Source organism: Adiantum capillus-veneris, chromosome 18 (assembly GCF_014529385.1).
Source record: "Adiantum capillus-veneris isolate H3 chromosome 18, ASM1452938v2, whole genome shotgun sequence".
Taxonomy (NCBI): Eukaryota; Viridiplantae; Streptophyta; class Polypodiopsida; order Polypodiales; family Pteridaceae; genus Adiantum; species Adiantum capillus-veneris.
Window position 1 is genome coordinate 86,766,201 of NC_140948.1, and position 27,768 is coordinate 86,793,968.

Genomic DNA, 27,768 nt, shown 5'->3' on the forward strand with positions numbered 1-27,768 from the left:
CATTCTTTGAGTAGACTATCATGTCATCAAAGAATGTACCAACAAACTGCTGGTGTGGACGGAAAATTCTATCCATCATCCTATTGAATGTAGCAGGAGCATTTGTGAGACCAAAGGGCATCACTAAAAATTCGTAAAGGCCAAACGTTGTTCTAAAAGCAGTCTTGTGCACATCCTCTGATCTAATGCGGATCTGATGGTACCCACTCTTTAGATCTATCCTGCTAAACATAGCTGCTCCTTCTAATTTGTCCAGAATATCATCAATTCTAGGTATAGGAAACCTATTCTTGATGGTATTCTTGTTCAGTGCACAGTAGTCGATGCACATATGCCATGAGCCATCCTTTTTCTGCACCAACAACACTGGAGAACAGAATGGGGATAAACTGGGCTGAATCAGCCCCTTTTCTAATAGCTCCTGTACTTGGCCCATTATCTCTTTCTGCTGAGCCGCACTAACCCTGTACGGAGACTTATTTGGTGGGCTACTGCCTGGCACCAAATCTATCGCATGGTCCTCGGGTCTCTCTGGCGGTAATTGAGACGGTAATGAATCGGAAAAACAGTCACTATACTGTTGTAAAAACATTGACCTTTCTTTATCTAGCACAGATAAATTTGATTCATCACAATCTGACACTTCACGTGCAAAAACCAAGTACGCAGAAAGATGCTTTTTCATTACAGAAGTAATAGCAGAAGCTGATACAGTGGGAATAGACTCCCCTTTAAGCTTTACATCCAGAATGTGAGTCTTTCCCCTGCTCTGTACAGTGATCTTTTTGTTGTAGGCATCCATGATTCCCTGTACACGAAATAACCAAGGAACACCTAACAACACATCACATCCGTCCAGTGGCATGATGTAAAATTCTTTAGCATCTACATAGGACTAGATATGTAGGCGCAAGTTTCCAATGATAGGTGTCACAGCCTCTGTATGGCCAGGACATGCCAAACCTGTCTCTGTTGTATACCCCATCTCTTCAGGTCTGATTCCCAACTTTGAAGCCAATTCTGGGGAAATGAAGTTGGCTTTGGCACCGGGATCAAAGAAGATAAGCACTGTTTGATCCCTAACCTTTCCCCATGCTCTGCAAAGCTCACTTGCATCTGAATTTGGCTTGTCGCCCACCATATCTGGCACTAGACCAGCCATGGGCTTCTTTCCTTTCTTGTCCTCCTTGTCTTCAGAATCAGCTGGCCTTTTCTTTGTAGGACAATTGTAAGCAATGTGGCCAGGCTTCTCACAGATGAAGCATTTGTTCTCTGACCTTAGGACCTTCTTTTGCTCTTCCGACTTGCGAGGAAAACGTCTTTTCCATTTCTTCGTTGGTCCCTTTTCTGATTCAGCCGTAGCTTTGTCTTTCCCTGCGTTGGCTGGCTCCTGAGTCACTTTCGGAGTCTCCTTGGGAACATACTTCGCTGAATTTTTCTTGGTTGATCCTTCCTTGACGCCAGTATTGAATTCACAATCTTCTCCCTTGAGCAAACCATTGCCAGTGTTTGCTACCTCAATGAGCTGCGTCAAAGTAGTGACTTTGGTCTTCGTGCAATATTTTCTCAATCCTTTGGGTAGGCTATGGCAGCATTTTTCAATCTGTTCTGTCAATGGCACAAACCTATAGGAAGTTACTGGAAGTAGAGCTTTCCAAAACTTCCGATTATAGTCATCCAGATTCTTGCAAGTGACAGCATTAAGCTGGTGCCATTCTGTCATGACATTTGCTTCAAAGTCATCAAATAACCATGTTGTTGCAAAAATCTGCTTGAAGTAAATCCATGTGGACGGAGCTTGCCCTTGAGCAATAAAGTTGTCCACCATTGTCCCGCATTCCCGGTCAAGAAAGTGACTGCTTGGCGGACCTTTGAAGCCTCTGTAAAGTTTCCCCCTGCATAGGCCTTGTCAAATTGCTAGAGGAATGAGAGAGCCTTCTTCCTATCATCAAACCCTGTAAAGGTCGTGAATGTCACACCTTTGCCACCTTCTTTGTACGGAGTTGGCCTCTCCAGCGGCGTTAAATTGTCATATGGACGTGATTGAAACATGGGAACACTGTTAGGGTTCATTTGTGTTCCCTGACCGCAATTAAGTTGACCTGGAAATGCCATATTTGGCTGCTGATTTGTAATTCCAGACATACCAAAATTTGCCTGTGGCATCCCAAATTGGCCCCGAGTGCTCTGAAACCCTGGTAGCATGCCCGTGACACCATACATGGGGTTAGGCATCATTGGTTGAGCACCCCCAAACACTGTTCCTGGCGTGTAAAACTGATTTCCAGGTGCATGACCAGCCATGCTCTGGAATACCGATCCACCTCCAAAATAGCCAGGGTGTACCGAAGGTGGTGGGAAGACCTGTTGCATAGCCTGTAGGTTGCTTCCCTGCCCATTAGAACCAGCTATAAGCTGTTGAAAAGTGACTGGCTGAACTGGTACAGCTTGAAAGACTGGCATCTCAGCCACCTGTTCTTGCACCTTAAGCACAGGTTGTGGAGACTGCCTGTTCTCCGTAAAGCGTACAGGTGTTTCCATTGACTCTGCAGTATGAATCACCTGTGCTCGAGCCTTAACAGGCTTTTGAATATGATCCATTGACCCAACTTGCTGAGACGGAAGAGAAGGTTGCAGAAAGGTTAAAAACCTCGCGTTCTGCATTACTTGTGTGAACATAGCCACAGCAGTAGCCAACTGGGTCCTGAATATATCATAATCCGTCTGTGGTGGTCTTGAAGACTCACCCACTTCATGTGTCTGTTGACCCTGTGAAGAGGAAACCTCTTCAATCACATCATCTGGTCTGTCAGCCATAATTGCAATTACCTATGTCTGGTCTATGATCCCCTGTGTCTTCAAGCCCAACCTGACCAAGGCTCACTTCTATGGAAAAAAGTGATTTAATCCCGGCGATGGAACCATGTAACCGGCCTGTACTTTCAAAAAGGGCGGTAGACTTCAAACTTAAACCTTATTTGCTTTCACCCATTTAATGTCGCCCACTTTACCTGTACTTTCAAGACACAACAAAGGGGAGAGGGATACAGGCTGCTAGATTGCACCTGTATGAGTAGACCGACACCAGATTGGCCCCTAACTTAGGCGCCCCTTTCGGTATTTCTTTATTGATTAAAAGAGGGAATAAATGCTATGGTTCCCTACAAGCTGCCCCGCACAAGCTTGGCTGAATTTCAACTGTTCCGGCCCGATTTCGGCAGCATACTGTACTAGGACACTTCACAGTCAGTATTCCCACGCATTGAATGACTTTCCCGACACATATGGGCACTTTGCAAAACCTGGCGAGAATCTGCAGCACGCTGAATTCTCTGTTTTCAGCCCCGAAAATGCGCCAGATCACCTGTACAACGGTCCCCTCGCGTCCCCGAACCTCCTGGGGGTATTAGGGACCGTTTAGGGCTAAAACCCTAAACCTGCAAAAATACACAGCAAGCTGTAATTTACTGTTTCGGGCTCCATTTCGCATGCCGGTCGCATCCGTAGCAAGTCCTCGAGCTCCCGCACCTGTAGGGCTACTTGCCCTTTGAATCGGACAAGATTTTTGGCGTGAAACCTCTCCGAATTCACCTGTACCTGCGGGGGATTAGCCGCTAGCTAATCCAGTACACCTATGCAAGAGGCTCTTGCCTCGGCAATCGCGCATGAACCCACACAATTGTACATTGGTCAATCGAAAAGCCCACTAGAGGGGCATAACATACTGCCATAGGGGAGAGAGAGGGCAGTGCGTAGCGTGCAGGGCATCACTCCTGTCACCGCATTGTACATAGGAGGGAAAGGAAGCACTCCATAGCTCTTAACCTGTGACAAAACTGAAAAATGAGCCTTCTTCCTCCTCAATTCAGCGCCACTTCTTGTTGCATGAGGAAAGTGCACCAGAAGGTGCCACTTGGCACATTTACAAGCATTTTCCCGTTTCGGGGTTGCCGCCTAAAAATCTCCCAACCGGTTGCGCAGTTGACTTCACGGCAGAGTAAGAAAATGTTCCCCTTGTCATTCCAGAGGTAATGACGCAAACACATTTTCAGGTCCCAAAATAGCAGTTCCCTAAATTTTAGGAGATGCTGCCATTGTATCTTTCTAGGTCATATAACCCCCTTTGTACACTGCAGCCACACCCAAAACTGAAATGTAGCCTCTGTAGCAAAGGATTCCACTTTGGCTAGTCAATGACCCCACTTTGGCTAACCATAGTCTTTGTCCAACCTTAGTGCTCTCTTGCCCTCACGCCTGGACTCCCTCTAGACAGTTCCACACTAGCTATGCAATGCAGGGCAGTTAGATTTCCCGAGGGGTGTTTCCAAAAAGTGAAGGTAAATAAATAATAAGAAAGAAATCAACAAAAAGGATAGATAGTAGTCACACGCTGGTGACAGCGTCAACTTAGGGGTGTCCTGAGTTTTAGCCTTTTCTTTAGTATCATTGTGAGAGTCTTGTGCTCCAGAGGAAGAAATTGTAGTGTAGAGCCAACCAGGTACTCACTTCTCCTTGCGACGTGGGGCCGCCGCCACTGCAGGAGAACCATCATCCGCATCAGGATCCGAATCCGACAAGGCATGATCGGGTGAAGTAACTAGCTGCTGTGTAGAGGGTACATGGATAGGTGTAGAGGTGGAATCAGGTGTGGGAGGTGGAGGAGGTGGGGAAGGTATAGGCTTGGATGCTGCCCCATCTACAGGTCTGCTGAAAGACTCCATGAATGTCACATCACGACTAACTGTGGTGGTCTTGGCATCAGGATCATAAAGCTGGTATCCGTCAGATTCCGGTGAATAGCCCATGAAAATGAGCTTCTTCGACTTGAAGTCTAACTTCTATCGCTTCTCCTTTGGCACATGGACAAAGGTCGGACACCCTAATACTCGAAAGTGTGAGACTAAGTGCTTGCGCCCGTAGTAAGCCTGATCGGGAGTCATGTCCTGCAAAGCATGAGTAGGGGAATGATTCTCGATGTAGACCGCCGTGTTGCATGCCTCCACTTAGTAAATCCGGGGTAAAAGAAGCGTGCGCCAACATCGCACGAGCCATCTCCATGATAGTCCGATTCTTCCGCTCAACAACTCCATTCTGGGAAGGAGTGTAAGGAGTAGTCAGCTGGCGTTGGATGCCCTTTGACTTGCACCACTGTGCAAAGTTCTTTGAAGTGAACTCACCCCCTCTGTAGAGCGAAAGCATTTGACGTGCAAGTCCTTCTTTTCAACCATCATCTTCCAATCCCAAATGGAACTAAAAGCCTCCGACTTGAGTTTCAAGAACAAAGCCCAAGTGTACCTGCTACAATCATCCACAAGCACAAGCATATACTCTGAGCCAGAAAATGAAGAAGTGTTGATCGGGCCACATAGATCAATGTGAATAAGTGCGAGTGGTGCCAAAGGTCTGTTGGATGCCTGCTTCTGAAAGGCAGCCTTGTGTTTCTTACCCAACTAGCAAGCCTCGCACACGCCTTGCGAAGAGCGTATCGTGGGTAAACCCTCTACGATAGAGGTCCTAGCAGCCTGTTGGAGATGATGATAGCATAAATGTCCAAATCACGCATGCCATAGAGAAGAAGACTCCGAGGTGCGAGACAGAAGAGCATTGAGGCAGTACAAGGATCCATCGCGCTCACAGCGTGCAAGAACAGTTATTGTCGTAGAATCAGTAATCATCACCTTGCCACTCCCATAGTGTATGTCAGCTCCTTGAGAGTCCAAACTCGACACAAAGAGGAGGTTGAAGGCCATGTCTGGAACGTAGAGCGCCTCCACTGAACTGAACTTCGGGTTTGTGGTAGAGCGGAAGAGGGTGATCTGGCTTGCACCAGACACTAGAATCTCATGGTTGTCACTCATAGTGACGGTCTGCCCATGAGTCTCTCGAAGAGAGCTAAACCAAGACTGTTAAGGAGTCATGTGAGTGGTAGCTCCACTATCGACAACCCAAGTATCTGACTGCAATGTAGGAAGAGCGTGGTACGTGTCACAAACTGGTGACATGGTTGACCCCCCGACACACTCACAAACTGCTGACGTGGTTGTCCCTTTGATTTTGCGCTGACAAGCTGACATGGCTGTGCTGTACGGAAATCCTTGATTTTGCCCTGGCTGCTGACGTGGCAGTACTGTACGGAATTCCGTAATTTGCGCTGGCTGCTTTTTGCCAGTTTTTGAGGATCAGTTGCTTTTAGAACTTTTGCTTTTTCTTTGATGGAGGAGCCAAGGCCAACTTCTTTTCACTTGAATTGGCGGCTCGACTAGGAATTACGCCCGACAGGCTGAGGCCACAAGCGGAGGTAGTTCTAGCGACACTCGGACGGGATGTTGCCATTACACCGGTCATTGGAAAACTTTGTTTGCAATGTCAGGGGTGTTTAGGGCACGAGGACTTCTACATAATGCCCTTGGCAGGTTGTGAAGTCCTCCTAGGAATCCCTTGGTACCACAAGAAGAACGCCGTGGTTGACTATCGGGGTACGAAAGCGACTTTTGACAAATGCAGGGCAAGAGAGACTGTACTTGATGAATTCAGTTTCTTTACTCGATTTTTTCGTGAAAGAACTGAATGATGATTGAAGGTCGAATATGGTTGATCTCGACAAGAAACGACAAGATTTTTCTGCAATAGAGACTGACTGTTTCTCGGAAGACGTACAAAGCGAGTTACCTCCTTTACGTCGTGAAGATCACACCATTGATTCGTGGTAGTACACCACCGAACCGGCCACCTTACAGCGTTAGCCGAGGCCAAGATAAAGAAACAATGAACCAGAACAGATTTCCACATTACACGGATCAATGATATACTCGACAGACTTCAGAATTCTGCTTGCCGAATTGATATAAAGAAGTGATTATCATCAGATCTGTATTGCTCCTGGAGACGTCTACAAGATAGCTTTCAGGAAAACTTTTTGAATTTTTAGAAAAATACCGATCATTTGTGGGCTTTCCAGACACTGAGGAAGCATAAATTGCTTATAAATATGAAAAACAGCGAATTTTTTTTGCCGGAGATACACTTTATGAGACACATCGTCTCGGTGGCAGGAGTATAGATGGACCCAGCCAAGATTGAAACTATACGTGATTGGCCCGATCTGAAGAATGTTCATGAAGTTAGAAGCTTCTTGGACTTATGGCGGTTCATTAGAAAATTTGCAGAGGTTGCTTACCCTTTGCACATTCTAACACAGAAAGGAGTCCCTTTCTTGTGGAGACCCACAAAGGTGACTACCTTTCAGACTTTGAAAGAGAAATTGACTACAGGACCAGTTTTGACTTTGCCAGATTTACAAAAGTCATTCGAAGTATATTCTGATGCTTGTGGTCGTAGTCTGGGTGCGGTCTTAATGCAAGAAGGCCATGTGATTGCCTATGAGAGCCGATTGTTTCAAGGCCGGAATTGACAGCACAGATTTATGAGAAAGAGCTTTTGGCGATTATCCATGCTCTTACTCAGTGGCAAGATTACCTACTCGGAGTCGATTTTACAGTCTTCTCACTGAACATCAGAGTTTACGTTACTTCTTGTCGCAGAAGCAGCTTTCGGAAAAGCAAATGCAGTGGGCTAACATCTTGTCACAGTTTCACTTCCAGATTGTCCATGTACAGGGACAGAAGAGCTTGGTGGCAGATGCTTTGTCCCGGAAGCCGTTAGTCTTGGCTATTTCCGCGATTCATCATAGAAGCTTCGAGGATATGGTCGATCAGTACGCCACAAATCCAGATTTTTCGGATGTATTCACACGAATACAGAATGGGGAGGTAGTAGCGCGTACGGGATGGCTACTTGATGAAGAAAACGATGTTGTACGTTACACAGCTGTTGAGGAAAAAGGTTCTAACCGAATGCCACTGTCCACCATTTACGGGTCACCACGGCATTGATACCACCTTGAAAGGTGTGGAGCGTTACTTCTTTTGGCTGAGACTCAAGGACGTGGACGATTTTGTACGCAGTTGCTTGGTATGCCAGAAGGTCAAGTTTGACAGGCATAAAGCACAGGAATTGTTACAGCTTTTATCCATTCCCACCCGCCCTTGGGAAAGTATAGCTATGGATTTCCTTTTTGATCTCCCGAAGACACAGAGTGGGCATGATGGCATTTGGACTGTCGTCAACAGATTTAGCAAGCAAGCTCACTTCGTTCCAATGAAGAAAACAGTCAAGCCGGATCATTTAGTGAGACTGTTCATTTCACATATTTTCAGATTACATGGCATGCCTGAGACAATAGTCTCTGACAGAAATTCCCGATTCACGAGTTTGTTTTGGAAGGCTATTTGGGAGAACATTGGCACACGGTTGCAATTCTCGTCATCTTTCCACCCGCAGACAGATGAGCAATCCGAGATTGCAAATTCAGTTGTACTGGATTTGTTGAAGTCGTCTTCTTTGGATCAGAAGACTACATGGGAAAAGTATTTGCCCTTGGTGGAGTTTGCCTACAACACACGGGAAAGATGCCAATTGAAGTGTTTGAGGGTGCTAAGAAGCTTCTTCAATTTCTATCACCTAAGACAAGATTCTTTTGAAGACGATTTTTGAAACAAAGTCTAGAAGGCATAGAAGGCCATCTAGCCGTTTAAAGGAGGAGAGGTTGTCCTCTTTTGACAATGACCAGATCACCAAGAAAACCAAGGAGTTCAAGGGAGGGAGTCATGCCAGGACACCCATCGAGCCCTTGAATTGAACAACAGTTTGACGTTGCCTTCTCTGGAGCGTGGTTCTCAAAACATTCCAGGGAGCAAAAGGCGGCATCTTACTTGAAAAGAACGATGAATATGCAAGAGATGTCATCATGCCTTGGCATCACTTTGAAAATGGCTGAGAAAGATACATTGGATGACTATTGCCAGAGATTTTGGGATACTTTTCATAGATTCTTTTAAAAGACCAAATTGATCGGTTTTGCGATGATTTGCTAAAGAGATTCAAGACTATGCTTTAAACCAGAAGTCTGACTCCATGTGACATGACTAAGCAACGATTTGGAATGCATGCCAGCTCATTGACTTATGCGACGGGCAGGATAGTATCTAAAGGGCAAGAGTCTTCCAGTGAAGAGAATGAATCAAGGGAACCAGATGATAGCTCATCACAGGATTCTGGTGAATCAGAGGGTTCCGACGAACTAAGGAAACCAGATGCAAGTTCATCAAAGGATTCCAAAGCAAGAGGAATCAGATGATAGTGCGTCTTAGGGTTTCGATGATTGACTCTAACATGCCAATGGACAGGGAAGTGAAAGACGCTACCCACAGGTCCCAGGGCACAAGGAAAGAAAGGAAAAAGGGAATCAACCGGTAGATAAAACATTTCCCAAACCCACGATAAGATTTTTGAAGCCGACCAATACACACGGGACGTGGACACCGCTTTTGTCAAGGTCCGGAAGGCTTTAGAGAAATCTCAAGAAAGACATAAGAAGGCAGCAGATCGACATCATCACGATTAGAAATTAGAGGAGAACAATCGGGTGCTCTTACGTTTTGAGAAGCCACGCCTAAGAAAACGAAAAGAAAAGGAGCGGTTTTTTCCAAAGCTTAGCATGAGATACTATGGACCTTTCAAGATAAATGATGTCTCCTTTACACTGAAGCTGCCCAATACTTGGAGAATTCACAATGCTTTTCATGTGAGTCTCTTTAAGCCTTTTAGAGGCGATGCGCCCGATGATGGGGCGACAGATGAGCAACCCGAAGTGTAGGAAAGCGAGGAGCTACTGGTTCCAGAACAGATATTGGCATATAAAGATAGAAAGATTTAAGGTAAAGTGATTAGGCGGTTCTTGGTTAAATTCAAGAACTATCCTGCATTGGATGCGAAGTGGATGGAGGAGGACCTAGCAGATACTCCTCAAATTTTGAAACTTTACCTTGAAGCATTCGGTTTAGCATACATAGTCTACTCCGATAGAACCCTGATTTCAGCTGGGTGAATCTAGTGCAACGGGCTTGCACAAGAGGGGAGTCGCTCCGCTCCTTTGTCAACGGATTACCCGATTTTTGATATAGAGTCACTCATGTCCCTTTGGGTTTCAGGGATACTGTTGGGCTGATAGTATTCTGCTGAATGACTTTATGAAGTGGAATTCCCGAAAATGATACTGATTGATTTATACTTGACTTGTTTGAGTGCAGGAACTGATAGACGAAATGACTGCAGCATTTCGCTCTCATAAATCTCTATAGACATGATTGCAATAAGGATTAGTTAATCGGGCATCTGTGAGGTCCCGTCTAAATCTAGATGAGATTATTAAATACGTTGCAGATTAATCATGGTCTAAGATTTGGAATGAATTTGAATATTTATCATGTGATGTCCTATGATGTCAAGTGATGTCCTATGATGTCAAGTGATGTGACTCTTGTTTGGTACATGTGCTAGATGTGTTGTGCCTAGTGCGTCATACTAACAGTCAGTGTCTACTAAGACAGTTTATGGCCTCTGTCTGTTTTTGCAGGCGTAATCGAGGGCGATTACAATTCTTTCAAGAAGGGGTATGTCACAAACTGGTGATGTGGCTGAGACCCCCGGACACACTCACAAACTATTGACGTGGCTGTCCCCCTGATTTTGCGCCGACAAGCTTACGTGGCAGTGTTGTATGGAAATCCCTGATTTTGTGCTGGCTGCTGACGTGACAGTGTTGTACGGAATTCCGTAATTTGCGTTGGGTGCTTTTTGCTAGTTTTTGAGGATCAGTTGCTTTTGGATCTTTTGCTTTTGAGTTTGAATAATTTTGGGGCTCTACTTTTGGCATTGTAAGAATAAAAGAGCCCTAAGGGCCTCACTCTTCAGGGCATTTGGACGCAAAGCCTGAGAGCGGAGGACCCTGCGGGAGTTGTACTTTTGCTCAAAGATTAATATAAAAAAGAAATACCGAAAGGGGTGTCAGTCTTTGGGGCCAATACCTCTTGGCACAGAACTATGTCGGGCCGTGTCGACTCTGTTTTGGACTGTGATTTGAAGTGGTGAAGTATTTTTGAAGTGAATCTCTGTTGTGTCGCGGTAGAATCTAGACTTGGGGTGTCCAAGTTTGTTACAGTACATCGTCCATGGTCCGTCGTCACAACAAGAGCAATCCCCGCCGTTTCGTGAGATGCTGTAACCGTGGTTGAGGCTGTCTGTTTCTCCTTGTTGACCTCTTCTCGCTTCTTCTTTCTGCATTCTAATTCTTTGTGCCCTTTCTTGTGGCAGTAGTAGCATTCGATGTCCTTGTTCTTCTTCTTCTTCTTACCTTTGCCTTCTTGTTGCCTCCTTGAGCGACTAAAGCTCCTTCAGCATCAACAACACCTCCAGCTCTCAATGCGGCGTGCCCCTCGATCTGTCTGAGGGAAGGGAGAATCTCGTCCCATGTGGGAAAAGAGATACGTCTGGATGTGAGCAAGCTCAGAAAGTAGGGATCAAAGCGTGCAAGAAGCTTGAATAGTAAGAGGCCAGCCATGCATGCCAAGGTGATATCGCCTCTGGCAGAGACAAGGTCGTCCCAGAGCTCCCGCATGCGACGGGTCAACCCATCAATCGAGTTGAAATCCTTGAACTGGATGTTGTACAACTCCCATTCAAGTGTGATCTGCCTGGCGAACGAGGTCTCCTCAAACTGGTCAAGTATCCGTCTCCACAATGGATGTGCATGCTCCTCTTTGGAAACTTCCTTCATGATGCGGTGCAAGAGGTTCATCATAAGAAAGGTGAAGCCTCACATGTCCCGTTCCACCCACTCGTTGATTTGATCCCGAGTGGCGGTGGCAAGGGTAGGCTTGGTAACCGAATTGTTGAAATCATTCAACCATTCCCAGAGTCGATGGTAGGCAATGATTATGCGTACTCGTGTCCTCCATACAACATAATTGTGTAGGTCCAACTTCTTCTCCTCAACAAACTGTGGGAGGGCATAGTCGTTGGATGTTGCGTTGGCAGATGACGATGTAGCCACATAAGTGGAAGGCGCCGTTGTCGCAGTGGACATGGAGGCCGCCTTTTGGGATTGTTGTCCCTTCTGCTTTGGAGTCGACATGTCGCGTGCTCAGAGAATGGTCCAAGGGTCAATAGAGAAGATCTCAAGTCGCCGAAGAGGATCCCGGGGTAAGAGGCAATTAACAGAAGGTGTGTGCTGCTGTCCTACAAGAAAACGCAGGTATGAGGGGCTAAAAATCCCTGCAAGACAGAAAATTCAGCATGCTTGGAGTTGCCGGATCAGTACTGGAACGTATAGACCGCGTCCTTCGAGGATTCTCGATCTTGAGAGCCTTGGAAAAGGCTGAAAACAGAGAAAAAACAGCAAGCGCAAAGTGTCCAGAAATGCCCAAAGCGCACTTGTTCCTTCACCGGATGAAGGGAAACGCTGGATCGAAGTTAAAGAAAAACCTTGCTGGGTAGCTAACCGTAAATCCTCAAGGGTCCAACAGGCTGAAAAACGCAGCCAATAGATGATGAAGCAATTTTTCTTCTGAGGATTCTTCGCGACGGGATGGGCACCAAGAGAGATCGCTGGCCCTAGATGATGACGTATCTGCCTCCTGATTGAAGATAAACGCAGCCAAGTGCAGAAAATGCAGCACTTGCAGAAAACGTTGATCCCAAAGATGGAGCGCTGAGTTCGTAGGCTGATTCTTTGCGATGGAGGGGGCTGACGTGTGATCGCCTAGGCCTTGGGAGGGGGGCGCCTGATGTTTGATACCATGTGAGAGAGCAACAGAGAGGGAGAGAGCCCACGCGTGCCAAAACGCTGGAGGAAGAGAGAGGAAAATGCTAGATGCTCAGATAGAGTTTGAAACGCTACAATCAAACACTCTCAATACACAATGTGTCAATACATAAACCCAAGCAATCCTTTTATAGGATGTTGGGTTGAGGTAGGGCAAAATGTGTAACCGGGTCAAAAATATAAAAGCTCATAAAATGGCTTTAATATATGTGCACCCAGCCAGGCTCAAAAAATGACCGGCCGAACACATCTAAACTGCCCGGCCATGCAACCTACGTGATGTACAACGGGTGGCCAACCCCGGACAGTCACTAGCCGTACAAGATGTCGAAGCAACGGTGGCGTAACTCTAACATTAATCCCCTGTCAGTCACATTTCATTAATGAAATTCCTCTCACGGCCATGTGCTAACAGAGGGGCTGCCATGTCCTCAAAGTGGCAGCTCTCAAGGACACCCTCATGCACCAACGGATATGGAGAGGAGTGAGACACACCCAGCAACCATGTGACAACCACTAGCATCAACCTCCACACACGGGAATCCATGTACAAAGCAAAGCAAAAAAAAAAAAGACAAAATCCTACCATAGACTCCCACCACCGGCTGGCATGTGTCCCCCTTGCTCTCCTCTCTTGCTAGTAGCATCCCATACCACCCTATGCAAGTGTAGAGAACTTGTCAGATTGGACCATCACGGTCCCATGAGATCTAATGTTTTGTGCACGTTGCCATGTCGTGTAAACGAGCAGGAAGAAGCTCTGATACCAATGTTAGTCCCCCACCGGGATCCATCCTGCATACAAGACATGACACAAGCCAAACTCACACATAGACAAGCATAGTGAGCGGACATCAGGCTCACCTCCTAGCCATAGAGCCAATATGGGCTCACCCCCGAGCCTGGCAGTGGCAGGTAGAGCTGCCTAGGGCCTTGAGTCCAAGTGTGGTGATCACACAAGATGTCTCACTAATGAGACCTCAGTCCTATTTATAGGACTCACTTAAAAGATGGCCACGTTCACACTTGGCTGGACGTAGCTCAGGCCCCCATCCTGATGTCTAGAAACGTAATAGCGATGGTGGTGAAGGTGGAGGGATGTGAGTAGACGTGGTGGTGGAGGGGCAATATGGGTAGCGAGCGGTAAATGAGGGTGGATGAAGGCTGATCGTGGTGCACAAGCAGCAGAGAGAGCAGGCAGTGTAACAAACTTGGACATCCCAAGTCAAGATTCTACCGTGACACAGCAGAGATTCACTTCAAAACAGTTCACGCTTCACAATTAAGTCGACACGGCCCGGCGTAGTTCCGTGCCTAGAGATATTGGCCCCAAAGACTGGCGCCCCTTTTGGTATTTGTTTTGGTATTAATCTGTGTTCAAAGTACAAGAGAGTGGGTAGGTGCTCACTCTCAGACTCTGCGTCCAAATGCTCTGAGAAGTGAGGCCCTGCCCACTAATTTATAGATACAAGGGATGCCCAAAAGCAGAGCCCCAAAAGCAGTAGTTTAAAAGCTTCTCAAAATAAAGCAATAGTCTCCCAAAAGCATTGCTAAAATCAGCCAGCAAATTTCAGCCAGAGAGAATTCCGTATGCCATGCCACATTAGCACCTCCGTAATTTGCGAAAATTCCGTACGGATGCCACGTCGGCCTGTCAGCGTGTTTTGTGCCGCTTTCTTCGGAATTTCCGTACCAGCCTGCCACGTGTCTCTGTCCGGGCAGTGTGTGTGTCCAGGGTCTGCTGCCACGTCATCCCATTTGTGACATACCCCCCTCTTGAAAGCATTGTAATTGCCCTCGATTACGCCTGCAAATCAGACAGAGGCCATAAATTGTCTTAGCAAATACTGACTGTTAGTACCGACGCACTAGGCACAACACATCTAGCACATGTACCAATCGACAGTCACATCTCAGGACATCACTTGACATCACAGGACATCACTTGACGTCACAGGACATCAGATGACAAATCACATTCAAAATCATTCCACATCTCAGACCATGATTAATTAGCAACGTATTTAGCAATCGCATCTAGATCCAGTCGGGACCTCGCAGATGTCCGATTAACTAATCCATATTGCAATCATGTCTATAGAGATTTATGAGACCAAGATACTGCAATCATTTTGTCTATCAGTTCCTGCACTCAAACAAGTCAAGTATAAATCAATCAATATCATATTCATATTCGGGAATTCCAGTTCATAAAGTCATACAGTAGAATATTGTCAACTCCACAGTATCCCTGAAACCCAAAGGGACATCAGTGACTATATCAAAAATCGGGGCAATTTGTTGACAAAGGAGCGAGGTGACTCCCCTCTTATGCAAACCCGCTGCACTAGATTCACCCATGCTGAAATCGGGGTTCTATCGGAGTAGACTATGCTAAAGCGAATGCTTCAAGGTAACCACAATCTGAGGAGTATCTGCTAGGTACTCCTCCTTCATCCACTTCGCATCCAATGCAGAATAGTGCTTGAATTTAACCAAGAACCGCCTAATCACTTTACCTTTAATCTTTCTATCTTTATGTGCCAGTATCTGTTTTGAAACGAGTATCTCCTTGCTTTCATCCACTTCGGGTTGCTCATCTGGCTCCCCATCATCCGGCACATCGCCTTTAAAAGGCTTCAAGAGACTCACACGAAAAGCATTGTGAATTCTCCAAGTATCGGGCAGCTTCAATCTAAAGCAGACATCATTTATCTTTTCTTTTATATGGAAAGGTCCATAGTATCTCATGCTAAGCTTTGGAAAAAGCCGCTCCTTTCCCTTTTTCTTTCTCAGGCGTGCCTTCTCAAAACGTAAGAGCACCCAATCGTCTTCCTTTAATTTCAAATCGCGACGGTGTCAATATGCTGCCTTCTTGTGTCTTTCCTAAGATTTTTCTAAAGCGTCCCGAACCTTGGCAAAAACAGTGTCCAAGTTCCTCATGTACTGGTCAGCTTCAAAAATCTTATCTTTCGTGCTTAGGAAGGGTGGAACCTTCGTAGCACCTTCAATAATCTCAAATGGCACCTTCCCCGTCGAGAAGTGAATCGTGTTATTGTAGGCAAATTCACCAAGGGCAAAAACTTTTCCCATTGAATCTTCTGATCAGAAATGTAAGACTTCAATAAATCAAGTACAACTAAATTTGCAATCTCAATTTGCCCATCTGTCTGCAGATGGAGAGATGACGAGAACTGCAACCGAGTGCCAATGTTCTCCCAAATAGTCTTCCAAAACAAACTCGTGAATCGGGGATCTCTGTCAGAGACTAGGGTATAAGCATGCCATGTAATCTGAATATCTAGGCAATGAACAATCTCGCCAAATGATCCGACTTGACTGTTTTCTTCATTGGAATGAAATGAGCTTGCTTGCTAAATCTGTCAATAACAGTCCAGATACCATCGTGCCCACTCTGTGTCTTCGAGAGATCAAAAATGAAATCCATAGCAATACTTTCCCAGGGGCAAGTGGGAATGGGTAAAGGCTGTAACAATCCCTGTGCTTTATGCCTCTCACACTTGACCTTCTCGCATACCAAGCAACTACGTACAAAATCGTCCACATCCTTCTTGAGTCTCGGCCAAAAGAAGTATCGCTCCACACCTTTCAAGGTGGTATCAATGCCGCGATCACCCGTAAATGGTGGACAGTGGCATTCGGTTATGACCTTTTCCCTCAACGGCTGTGTAATGCACAACATCGTTTTCTTCATCAAGTAGCCATCCTGAATGGAATATCCCGCTACTATCTCCCCATTCTGTATTCAACTGAATACATCTGAAAAATCTAGATCTGTGGCGTACTGATCGACCATGTCCTCGAAGCTTCTATGATGAATCGCAGAAATAGCCAAGACTAACGGCTTCCCGGACAAAGCATCTGCCACCAATTTCTTTTGTCCCTGCACATGGACAATCTGGAAGGGAAACTGTGACAAGATGTTAGCCCACCGCATCTGCTTTTCCGATAGCTGCTTCTGTGACAAGAAGTAGCGTAAACTCTGATGATCAGTGAAGACCGTAAAATCAGCTCCGAGTAGGTAATGTAGCCATTGAGTAAGAGCATGGATAACCGCCAAAAGCTCTTTCTCATAAATCTGTGCTATTAATTCCAGCCTTGAAAACAATCGGCTCTCGTAGGCAATGACATGGCCTTCTTGCATTAAGACCGCACCTAGACTACGACCACAAGCATCACAATATACTTCGAATGACTTTTGCAAATCCGGCAAAGTCAAAACTGGTCCTGTAGTCAATTTCTCTTTCAAAGTCTAAAAGGCAGTCACCTTTGTGGGTCCCCACGAGAAAGGGACTCTTTTCTGTGTCAAATATGCAAAGGGGAAGCAACCTTTATAAACTTTCTAATGAACCGCCGGTAGTAAGAACATAAGCCCAAGAAGCTTCTAACTTCATGGACATTCTTCAAATCGGGCCAATCACGTATAGTCTCAATCTTGGCCGGGTCCATCTGCACTCTTGTTGCTGAGACGATGTGTTCCAAAAAGTGTATCTCTGATAAGAAAAAATCACTCTTCTTGGCATTGATCACCAACTTGTGATCGCGCAATGCCTGAAAGACCTGTAGCATATGTTGTCTATGTTCTGCCTCATCCTTGGAGAAGACTATAATGTCATCAAAGAAAGTGCCAACAAAGACTTGTACTCTCTGAAAATCATGTCCATCATTCGGTTAAAAGTCGCTGGAGAATTGGTAAGGCCAAAAGGCATCACCAAAAATTCACATAAACCGAAGCTCGTCCGAAAAGCTGTCTTGTAGACATCTCCTAGCACGATTCGGATCTAATGATATCCGCTCTTCAAATCGATCCTGCTCAAACAAGAGGATCCCTGTAATCTGTCAAGAATATTATCGATCTTCAAAATCGAAAATTTGTTCTTGATGGTGATTTTATTGAGAGCTCTTTAATCAATGCATATTCTCCAAGATCCGTCTTTCTTTAAAACCAACAACACCGGAGAGCAATAAGGTGAAGTACTCGGCTAGATAAGACCCTTTTCCAAGAGGTCTTTCACTTGGTTCATAATCTCTTCATTCTAGGCTCGGCTCTCACGGTAAGGTGGCCGGTTCGGTGGTGTGCTTCCAGGTATTAAATCAATAGTATGATCCTCAGGACGAGCTGGTGGCAACTCGTCTCGCGGGCCCTTAGAAAAGCAATCGGCATGAGTGTGAAGAAATTCTTGGCGTTCTTTATCAAGTTCAAATATATTTGTTATGTGTTCATCATTTAACTCTTTCAAAAAGATCGAGTAAACAAACAGATTGGATTTCATTAATTTCGAAACAGCCAAAGCCGATACAATAGGGACAGATTCACCCTTCAATTTCACATCAAGTACAATTTTTCGGCCCTTTTCATTAGTCAATGTCGCTTTCTTCGCCCGATAATCGACCATGGCATTGTTCTTATGGTACCAAGGGACTCCCAGGAGAACATCACAACCTTCCAAGGGCATTATGTAGAAGTCCTCGTGCCCAAATACCCCTGACAATGCAATCGAAGTTTGCCAATGATAGGTGTAATGGCCACGTCCCGTCCGCGTGTGCCAGAACTGCCTCTACTTGTGGTGCCATATGATCGGGTGTAATCTCGATCCGCGCCGCCAATTCACGCGAAATGAAGTTTGCCTTGGCTCCTCCATCAAAGAAAACCAAGGCTTCTTGATCTTTCACTTTGCCCCAAGCTCGGCAAAGTTCTGTACTTTCATCAATCGTGCTTGGGTCAGTGCCCATGCAATCTGGAACCAGTCCTGCTTTCATCTTGTCTTTTCGTCCACGTTCCTCAGCTGCTCTCAAACTCTCTGGCCTGTCTTCATCTTGTTCTTGTTGTGCCTTGAGACGTGCCCATGTTCCCCGCATCCGAAACACTTCCCCTCTTTGATGTAGTTGGCCCTCTCTCGAAGAGTGAGCCGGGGTCGTGAATCCTTGTCTTTCTTTTCCTGAGAACTTTTTCTCTTTCTACTTTCATTATTAGAAGTCTGTTGGGTTCTCTGAGTCAAGATCTCATCTTCGGGGTAAGTCACATTGCCCGAATGTATAGCAAAACCCCGTTTCGCATGACCCATCAATTCTTGAATAGAATTTGACTTTTGTTCCAAGCAGTAGTCTCGGATCTTTGTAGGAAGTCCGCAGCAAAACCATTCAATCTGTTCTTTAAATGAGACCTTCTTAAATGAAGAGGCTGGTAGAAAAGAGCTCCAAAATCTCTCGCAATACGCGTCCAGAGAATCTGCCTTGGTCATCCGAAGATGATTCCAAGCAGTTCGTATATCTCATTCGTACTCCCGAGTCAGCCAAGAAGAAATAAAAAGCCTTTTGATTTCAACCATTTAATCGGAGCTTCCTTTCTCAGTAAAAGGGTGGACCATGTTCGAGCATTTCCCTTGAAGAAAGAGGTAGCCCTCTGAATCTTGGAGTGCTCTGAGTAATGCCCTCCACAGAAAGCTATATCAAACTGCTGTATGAAGGCCAAAGCCCTCGCAGCATCTCGAAATCCAGAAAAAGAGTCAAACTTAATTGATTGTCCACCTTCTTTGAATTCTCTTACTTTCTTGTTTTTATCTTCGAGAAAGTCATATTGGTTGGCTTTATAAAAATGCTTCTTCTTTGCGTAAAACATGTGATCGTCGAAGTCCGAACTATCTGAGGATGAGTCCTCTGTAGAACTGTCAAAAATTGGGCGAAATTTAGGCTTCTTTGCCTTTTTCTTTCCCTTTCCGAAGCTTTGCTTTTTGCTTCACTTTTTCCCTTTTCTGTCTTCCTCGCTCGAGTCAGAAGAGCTAGAAGAACTAGAAGAAGAAGAACTGGGTAGTCCTTCAAATCGTACACGCTTCTTCTGCTTTCTTACCGATGCAAACTACATTGACGACCCAAATAACCCGGGAAGTCCGTTCCTTTCTTCTGCTTTTTGTTGTGTTTTTTGGCTTTGTTGTTCGCATCCAAAAGCCGGCTAATCTGTGTGTGAACCACCTCTTCTAATTCTTGCTCTGTAAACATCCTCGGAGAAGGAGGTTTCTTGAGTGTCGGTTTGATGGGTGACTCTGTGGCCTTCTGCCACTAGGTGTGCACTTCTTCAAAGGATTGCTGAGTCAAAAATTTTACAAGTTTTGGTCCTTCGCAATGTTAATCATCATCTTGTTGCGTCGTCAACCAATTGTCGACGTTCTATCTCTTCAATCTCAGCCCGAGTAGGCCGAGGTGGGCCCTACTCTTTCTCTGATTGCTCATGAGAATCTTCTCCGCGATCACCTCCCGTAGATGCAAAAGAAGTCGACTGATTTCTGTTGGAATCCATAAGTATCGCAAGAAAAGGATCGGATTTTTCGGTAGAACAGAAATCGGCCGCGCTCTGATACCACTGTAACAAACTTGGACCCCCAAGTCAAGATTCTACCGCGACGTAGCAGAGATTCACTTCAAAACAATTCACACTTCACAATTAAGTTGACACGGCCCGGCGTAGTTTCGTGCCTAGAGATATTGGCCCCAAAGACTAGCGCCCCTTTTGGTATTTCTTTTTGATTAACTTGTGTTCAAAGTACAAGAGAGTGGATAGGTGCTCACTCTCAGACTCTGGGTCTAGATGCTCTGAGAAGTGAAGCCTTGTCCACTAATTTATAGATCAAAGGGATGCCCAAAAGCAGAGCCCCAAAAGCAATAGTTTGAAAGCTTCTCAAAATAAAGCAATAGTCCCCCAAAAGCATTGCTAAAATCAGCCGGCAAATTTCAGCCAGCGTAAAAACGGGGAATTCCGTACACCATGCCACGTCAGCGCCTCCGTAATTTGCAAAAATTCTGTACAGATGCCACGTCAGCCTGTCATCGCATTTTGCGCCGCTTTTTCCGGAATTTCCGTACCAGCTTGCCACGTGTCTCTGTTTGGGCAGTGTGTGTGTCCAGGGTCTGCTGCCACGTCATCCCATTTGTGACAGGCGGAAGAGGAAGAGACATGGGGAGGATGGAAGAGATGGCAAATGCAAGGTAGTTGCTCAAGTGACGTGCCAAGCTATCTGTGGTACAAGTAGTGGATGCCGAGAGGTGGAAGGTCTATCCTCTATGGGTTGGTCCTATTAAGTAGTTGGAACTTGTGAGGCAGTAGGAGATGCCGCTTGCGGAGATGGTAGTGGTGGTGCAGAGGGAGGCTGCTGTAGAAGGAAGATATGAGGGCGAAGACCAAGAAAATGTCAAAACCCAATATGATGAGCTCCAATATACTATCACCAGAGCCTCCAAGTGCAGACGAAGCCACTCACAAACCGTGGCGCATGAGGAGAGCCCTACCATGCACCCAACTAGTCCACCCCAGATAGTGTCGAGTATCAATCTCTATGCTTGCAAGATCCTCTGGTGTCAGATCATAGAAGATGCAGGAGCAACCTTATTGGCGCCATGTACTGATATGATGGCAGCCATGGAATAAGTGTGATAGGAGGACCGTATTGAATCTGCGGACTGGAGGTCGGCTAGATCTTTAAGGTCTCTTGGGATAGTTTCCTACCACGTTAAAATTCTCTCTCTCTCTCTCTCTCTCTCTCTCTCAGAATTAAGAGGAAATTGCACCTGAAAAGAATCTGCACCCACGCTAAGCAACGGCCATTGAGCAGAGGAGAGGACAAGTACTGCTTGCAGAACGCAGCTGGGAGCCGTAAATCAAAATTTACAATGGTTGCAAAATTTGGGTTCAAACGAGCCCAGAGGAAGAAAAGCTTGGTATCAGTCTTCAGATGTTGGAAGAGGAAGAACGAAAAAGAGATAGAGGTTGAGAGAGTCGAGCGTTTGGAAGGGGGGGCGGGCCCAGTGGAAGAGAAACTACAGTTGCAGCGACTGGCTCATGTACCAAAATACCCCTCTTATTTGTGGAAATTCCCAAAATACCCCTCAAATTTCAAATCAAAATTCAAAATACCCTATGTTGGTTGGATTGTTGGGTTGATTGCTGAATGATGGCGTGCAAGGAGGTCGCCGGCATCTGTTTACGATTTGATTTTCTCTCTTTTTACAAAAATTGTAGAGACCTACTGGCTCAATGTTAAAGAAATTTGATCATTCTTCTATAGTCCTCTTTCCTCCACCCTTTACACCACGATTTGCCTCCCCCCACCCTTTGCATCTCGCCCTCTTCACTTGTGTCGTCGCTACTCCATACCCCCTCTCTAAGTGACATGAGTGGGGTGGGAGGGGATCAGGGGTGGGGGTGTATTTGGCAACCGTGGTGTCAGAAAATTTGCAGTGCGACTAGGAAAGCATCGAGTCTCTGACTGTGAGGGTTCGTAGGAAAATCAAGCCAATTGCAAATGATTCAAAGGACACTTAAAATGAACAAAACTCCATCCATGAAAGCTTCATTCTAGAAAAAAAAAGCCAAGATCAACTCAAAACTAGTGTGTGTGTGTGTGTGTGTGTGTGGTGATTTCATGTAATCTGAACCCCAATTACAAACATATAATGTGTGTTTGCCTTGTAGAAAACCCTATCTTCCTCCTTCAATTCTTCATCGAGTCCATTTCATGGAAGCTTGGACCCACACACCTTTTTGAAGAGGGAAACCCCTAATTGGAACCCCCACACACTCGAGTACAAGGCAGGAACAGGGCAGTGTTGGAATTAGGGTTGCAGAGAAACACACACAGCTTGGAGAAGACGAAGGAAGCTCGAGGCACACAATAGAGAGTGTGTAACTTAGTGTGCAATGGAAAAATAGATAGCTAGAATTAGGGTTGCAAAGAAACACACACAGCTTGGAGAAGACAAAGGAAGCTCGAGGCACACAATAGAGAGTGTGTTACTTAGTGTGCAATGGAAAGATAGATAGCCCTAGTGTGATGGGCGTATATACAATGCACGGGGGGAAAAACCTCCTAAAGAGGGAAAAAATGCCCCGGCGGTCCTAGTGTGTTCACACACATCACTACCACATGTGTATGGTAACAAATCCCCCCTGGAGTGATGCGGTGAACGAGAGCTAGCTCATGAGTAAAGCGAAGTGCCATGCCCTGAGGAAAGGATCAATCCACAAAGGGGAGTAAGCCCAAAGCTTTGCGGAAAGCTTCAAGCTTCTCACGAGACAATGCCTTTGTGAAAAGATCTGCAAGGTTGTTCTGTGTTGGCACATAAGCCAAGCTGATCTCTCCTGCTGAGAGCCTCTCCCTGACATAGTGGTAATGCACCTCAATGTGCTTTGTGCGAGCATGAAAAACTGGGTTCCTCGCAACTGCCAATGCGCTCTGACTGTCAGTGTAGATAGTGTTGGCAGTGTCCTGTCCAACACCCAAATCAGCCATAAGGCGTCTAAGCCATACACACTCAACCGTAGCTGTGAAGACTGCCCTGTACTCAGCCTCACAACTCGAAGTGGCCACAGTAGGTTGCTTCTTGCTCAACCATGATATACATGAACTGCCAAGCATGAAAAAAAAACCACTTGTGGACAATCGTGTGTCAAAACAACCAGCCCAATCTGAGTCCGAAAAAGCATGTAAGTCTGCCGGCAATGATCCCCCCTTGGGATAAAACAAGCCAAGATGTAAAGTGCCACTAAGGTAGCGAAAAATCCTCTTGACAGCCTGCCAATGCTTAGACCCTGGGCTATGCATAAATCTGCTGACCTGTGAGACTGCAAACTGAATATCCGGCCTCGTGTTGCATACATAAATGAGGCAGCCAACAGCAGTTTGGTAAAGAGTGACATCAGCAGGATCACCAGCATCATGTAGACTCAACTTCAAACCTGTTTCCATGGGAGTGGCAATAGGTTTGCAATCCTCAAGTCCAAACTTACATAGCAATGTCTCTATGTAACTTTTCTGACACAAGGCAATTCCACCATCACACTGCTTAAACTGTATACCCAAATAATGATGCAACAGCCCCAAATCTTTCATCTTGAAAGTAGCATTCAAATCAGCCTTAAATTCAGCAATATGTCTCTCATTTGGTCCAGTGATCAGCAAATCATCAACATAAAGAACCACAATGAGAAGTACATCACCCTCACGCTTTACATACAATGTGCTTTCTGTTGGACTGTTACGAAAGCCTTGTTTGACCAAATGAGTGTCAGCTTTCTCATACCAAGCACGAGGAGATTGCTTCAACCCATACAAAGCCTTCTTACATCTGCACACTTTGTCCTCTTGTCTTTTTATGACAAAACCGCGAGGCTATGTTACATAAACTTCCTCAAATATGTCACCATTCAAGAAAGCAATAACAATGTCTGATTGATGTACATCCCAACCAAAATGAGCTGCCAATGCACATAGAAAACGCACAGTAGTCATACGACAAGTGGGAGCAAAAGTCTCTTCATAATCTATGCCTTTTTGTTGTGCATAACCTTTTGCAACAAGTCGAGCCTTATGGCGATCGATCTCACCATCCGGCTTGCGTTTCAACTCGTAAACCCACTTCGTACCAATGGCCTTTTTGCCAGGAGGCAAATCACATAAAGTCCATGTGTCATTTTCTATAAGTGCATCATATTCTGATTGCATGGCAGCCATCCAGTTTTCTGAATTCTGTGCTTCATCAAAAGACAGAGGCTCCTCAACATCATGTAAACTAGACACAGCCAAAGCATAACAATCTGATGCATAAGATGCGTGGCGAGAGCCTGAACGAGTACGACTAGACAAAGGTGCATCCAATTTACTGTCACGCAAAGTGTGCACCAGCCATTTTGGCATACCTCTAGCCTGGTCATTTTCAACCCTTTCCTCATCAAGTATCATCATGTACATCTGCATCAGTAATAGGCTGATCTAAACATTTTCAGAAACCCCCATAGGCTGTACATTTGCCTCATTGGAACTTACATTCGTATTTCCACCACTGAAAAGAGGCAACAAAGTGTCATAAATGTCCTGTGAGCTTACATTACTGTCTCTAGTACATGACAGCAAGGGCTGAACAGAATCTTCCACAAACACTACATCCCGAGAAACCAGAATACGTTTTGTTTGCGGATGATACAACCTGTAACCTTTGCTTTCAGCACTATAACCAACAAAAATACATTTGACAACCTTATCATCCAATTTTCTGCGCTGCACTTGTGGCACCAAAGCATATGCAAAACAGCCAAAAACACGCATGTGCTCAATAGAAGGCTTTCTATCATGCCATGCTTCATATGGAGTAATAGACTGCAAAGCTTTCGTAGGACACCTGTTAAGTACATAAGTGGCACACATGATGGCCTCCAGCCAAAAAGAATGCGGTAAAGCTTGACTTTTGACCATACATCGTGCCATTTCCGTCAGTGACCTGTTTTTCCTCTCAGCAACACCATTTTGCTGAGGTGTATAAGGCACTGTACATTGGTGTTTTATCCCACGACTAGCCAAAAATGCATTAAATTCATGAGACATATACTCCCCCCCTCGATCGGAACGGAGGGTGCCCATAGTACATTTCGAGACATTTTCAGCCATAGCCAGAAATTGTTTGAAGCACATAAAAACTTCGGACTTTGCTTTAAGCGGAAATACCCATGCATGCCTGGAGTAATCATCAATGAAAGTCACGAAGTACAGGTAATTGCCCAAGGACGGAGTTTGCATGGGCCCACAAACATCACTATGCACAAGCTGCAACCTGCAGGTCGCCCGAACTGAACCATCCTTTGGAAACTTAGAACGCTGCATCTTACCCAAAATACAGCCTTCACAAACATGTTTGACAGGTGCTTCAAGAGGTGGCAAAGAAGCAACCATATCAGATTTCTGCAAACGCAGCAAACTGGCAAAATTCAGATGACCAAAACGTGCATGCCAAAGTTTTGCATCTGAAATAGCCCTTGAATCTGCAACAGCATTTGCAAAATTTTGTCCACACTTGTCATACAAAGTGAGCTTATACAGCCCACGACACAAAAGGCCAGATGCAACAATTTCATCACCAAAACTGAGATCATGAACTGTACATCTGTCATCCACAAATTTGACTACAAGTCCAAGTCTAGCAAGTGCGGATACAGACAAGAGACTCTTCTTGATCCCAGGTACATAAAGTGCATCAACAAGTGTGAAGGAATTGCCATTAGCAGCAGTGAGCACAATCTTTCCAACTCCCTGAACTGGATAAGACGCATTGTTGGCACAAGTGACTGAATTCCCATGAGGGACAGACTCGAGAGAGGTAAACAATTCACGATGTGAGGTAATGTGCTTTGTAGCACCACTGTCGAAATACCACACATGTGAATTTGCAGCAACTGACAAGCATGCATCATGGACAACAGGATTGTAAGTGCACTCTGCGCTAAAAGCCCATTCTGCATCAACATTAGCAACACAGTCTCCTTTCACAGAAGACTCAACAATGGCTGCATTTGTAGTGGAACCAGCATTTACAGTGGAACCACCCTCTTTCTTCTTAGTCTCTTTGGCCTTCAACTTAGGACACGACTTGATCAAGTGATCATTGGCTTTACAATAATGGCAACGCATCTTCTTTTTGCCCTTATCACCAGAATTGCCAGATGAAGTACTGCCAGCAGAAGCATTAGGAACAAAATTTTTGCCACTCGCAGCAGAACCATAAGAAGTGGTTGCATTATTGTTACCACCCTTTCTTTGAGAAGCAATAAAAGCCTGTTCAACTGCACGTTTCCTAGTCCTATTTTTTCTAGAAAGTGACTCTTGCAACAGCAATGTGCATAATGCATCAAACTTGACAACTTCACGATTTCCTTGGGTCATCAGTCTCCAAGTACTAGCAAAAGTCTGGTAGGAATCTGGTAAGGCATCAAGAATAGTCTGCACAAGGGAACTGTCTGAAATGACTTCACCTACAGAAATAAGCTGCTCATTGATATCCTTGACACTAGCAAGGAAAGTGTCCATATCATCTTCCTCATGCATAATCTTCGACTCCAGCTCTTTACGCAGCAAAGCAATTTTAGCCTCATTGCGGCTTTTGCATAAAGACCTGTTAGAATATCCCAAGCCAGTTTTGCAGATTTTGCTGAACGGATGTGAGGAACAATGGTGCGCTTCACAGACAACGCAATCAATGCATGAGCCTGCGCATCCTTTACATCCCAACGAGCTTGTTCTGCCGTAGGCAAAACAACTCTAACAGCTGCCATCCTGGCAGTAAGACCTGCAACATCCTCAACATCGCCTACATCCTTAGAACCAAGACGTACATCAATGCCCTGCACAATGTTCCAAACACCCTTTGACACAAGAACATGTTGCATCATATAAGCCCACATAGGGTAGTTGTCCCCATCCAACCTGTCCTCAGCAGCAAACATCTTGAACACATCTGTGTTGTTGTTGTCAGCCATGGTAAATGTTGCACCTGATGTGAAGACTGCCCGAAAATAGGAGAAATGGAGCGGGAACAACCTGTGCTATATAGCACAAACCGTAGAAGACTATAAGGCACCTGTTATGCAGAAAACCGCACTGACAGAAATTCTGCACAAAATGACGAAATAGCCTGTGCAGTACTGCCTGTAGTGGAAACAGAGGCCAAAATGAGCCCAAATCAAAATTCTGAGCAAACTAAGCTCTTCAAGCTCTCCCAAAATATTTGTCGACCTGCGAACTCTTGCCAAAGCTCACTGAAATCGAAGAAAGTGAGCAGGCATGTGCTGGAGCAGCTGGCGACTAAGCCCGGGAGGACGTGACCTGCTCTGATACCAATTGTTGGAATTAGGGTTGCAGAGAAACACACACAGCTTGGAGAAGACGAAGGAAGATCAAGGCACACAATAGAGAGTGTGTTACTTAGTGTGCAATGGAAAGATAGATAGCCCTAGTGTGATGGGCGTATATACAATGCACGGGGGAAAAAACCTCCTAAAGAGGGAAAAAATGCCCCGGCGGTCCTAGTGTGTTCACACACATCACTACCACATGTATATGGTAACAGGCAAGACTACAATAGTGTAAGACAAGGGGAAGTACAACCTGAGAGTCCACCACTCAACCACCCACTATATAGCATAGCCCCTGGCCCTTTACCCTAGTTGGACTCCCTTTCCACACTGCCTAGCCCGGCCCTGCCTTTGTCTA

The 27,768-nt window shown here is 45.4% G+C and overlaps 1 protein-coding gene across 3 annotated transcripts in view; it reads right to left on the minus strand.

The window, feature by feature from the left end:
• LOC147435979 (glycine-rich protein) overlaps window positions 1-21,557 on the minus strand; it is a 45,691-nt gene extending 24,134 nt beyond the window's left edge. Inside the window, exon 1 of one of the 3 annotated variants that reach the window (XM_086488886.1) lies at window positions 21,302-21,557. The gene's annotated coding sequence lies outside the window, so the exon portion shown is untranslated. The remainder of the gene's footprint in view (window positions 1-21,301) is intronic. The other 2 variants (XM_086488885.1, XM_086488884.1) reach the window with 2 other exon arrangements.
• Between the last annotated feature and the right edge of the window lie 6,211 nt (window positions 21,558-27,768).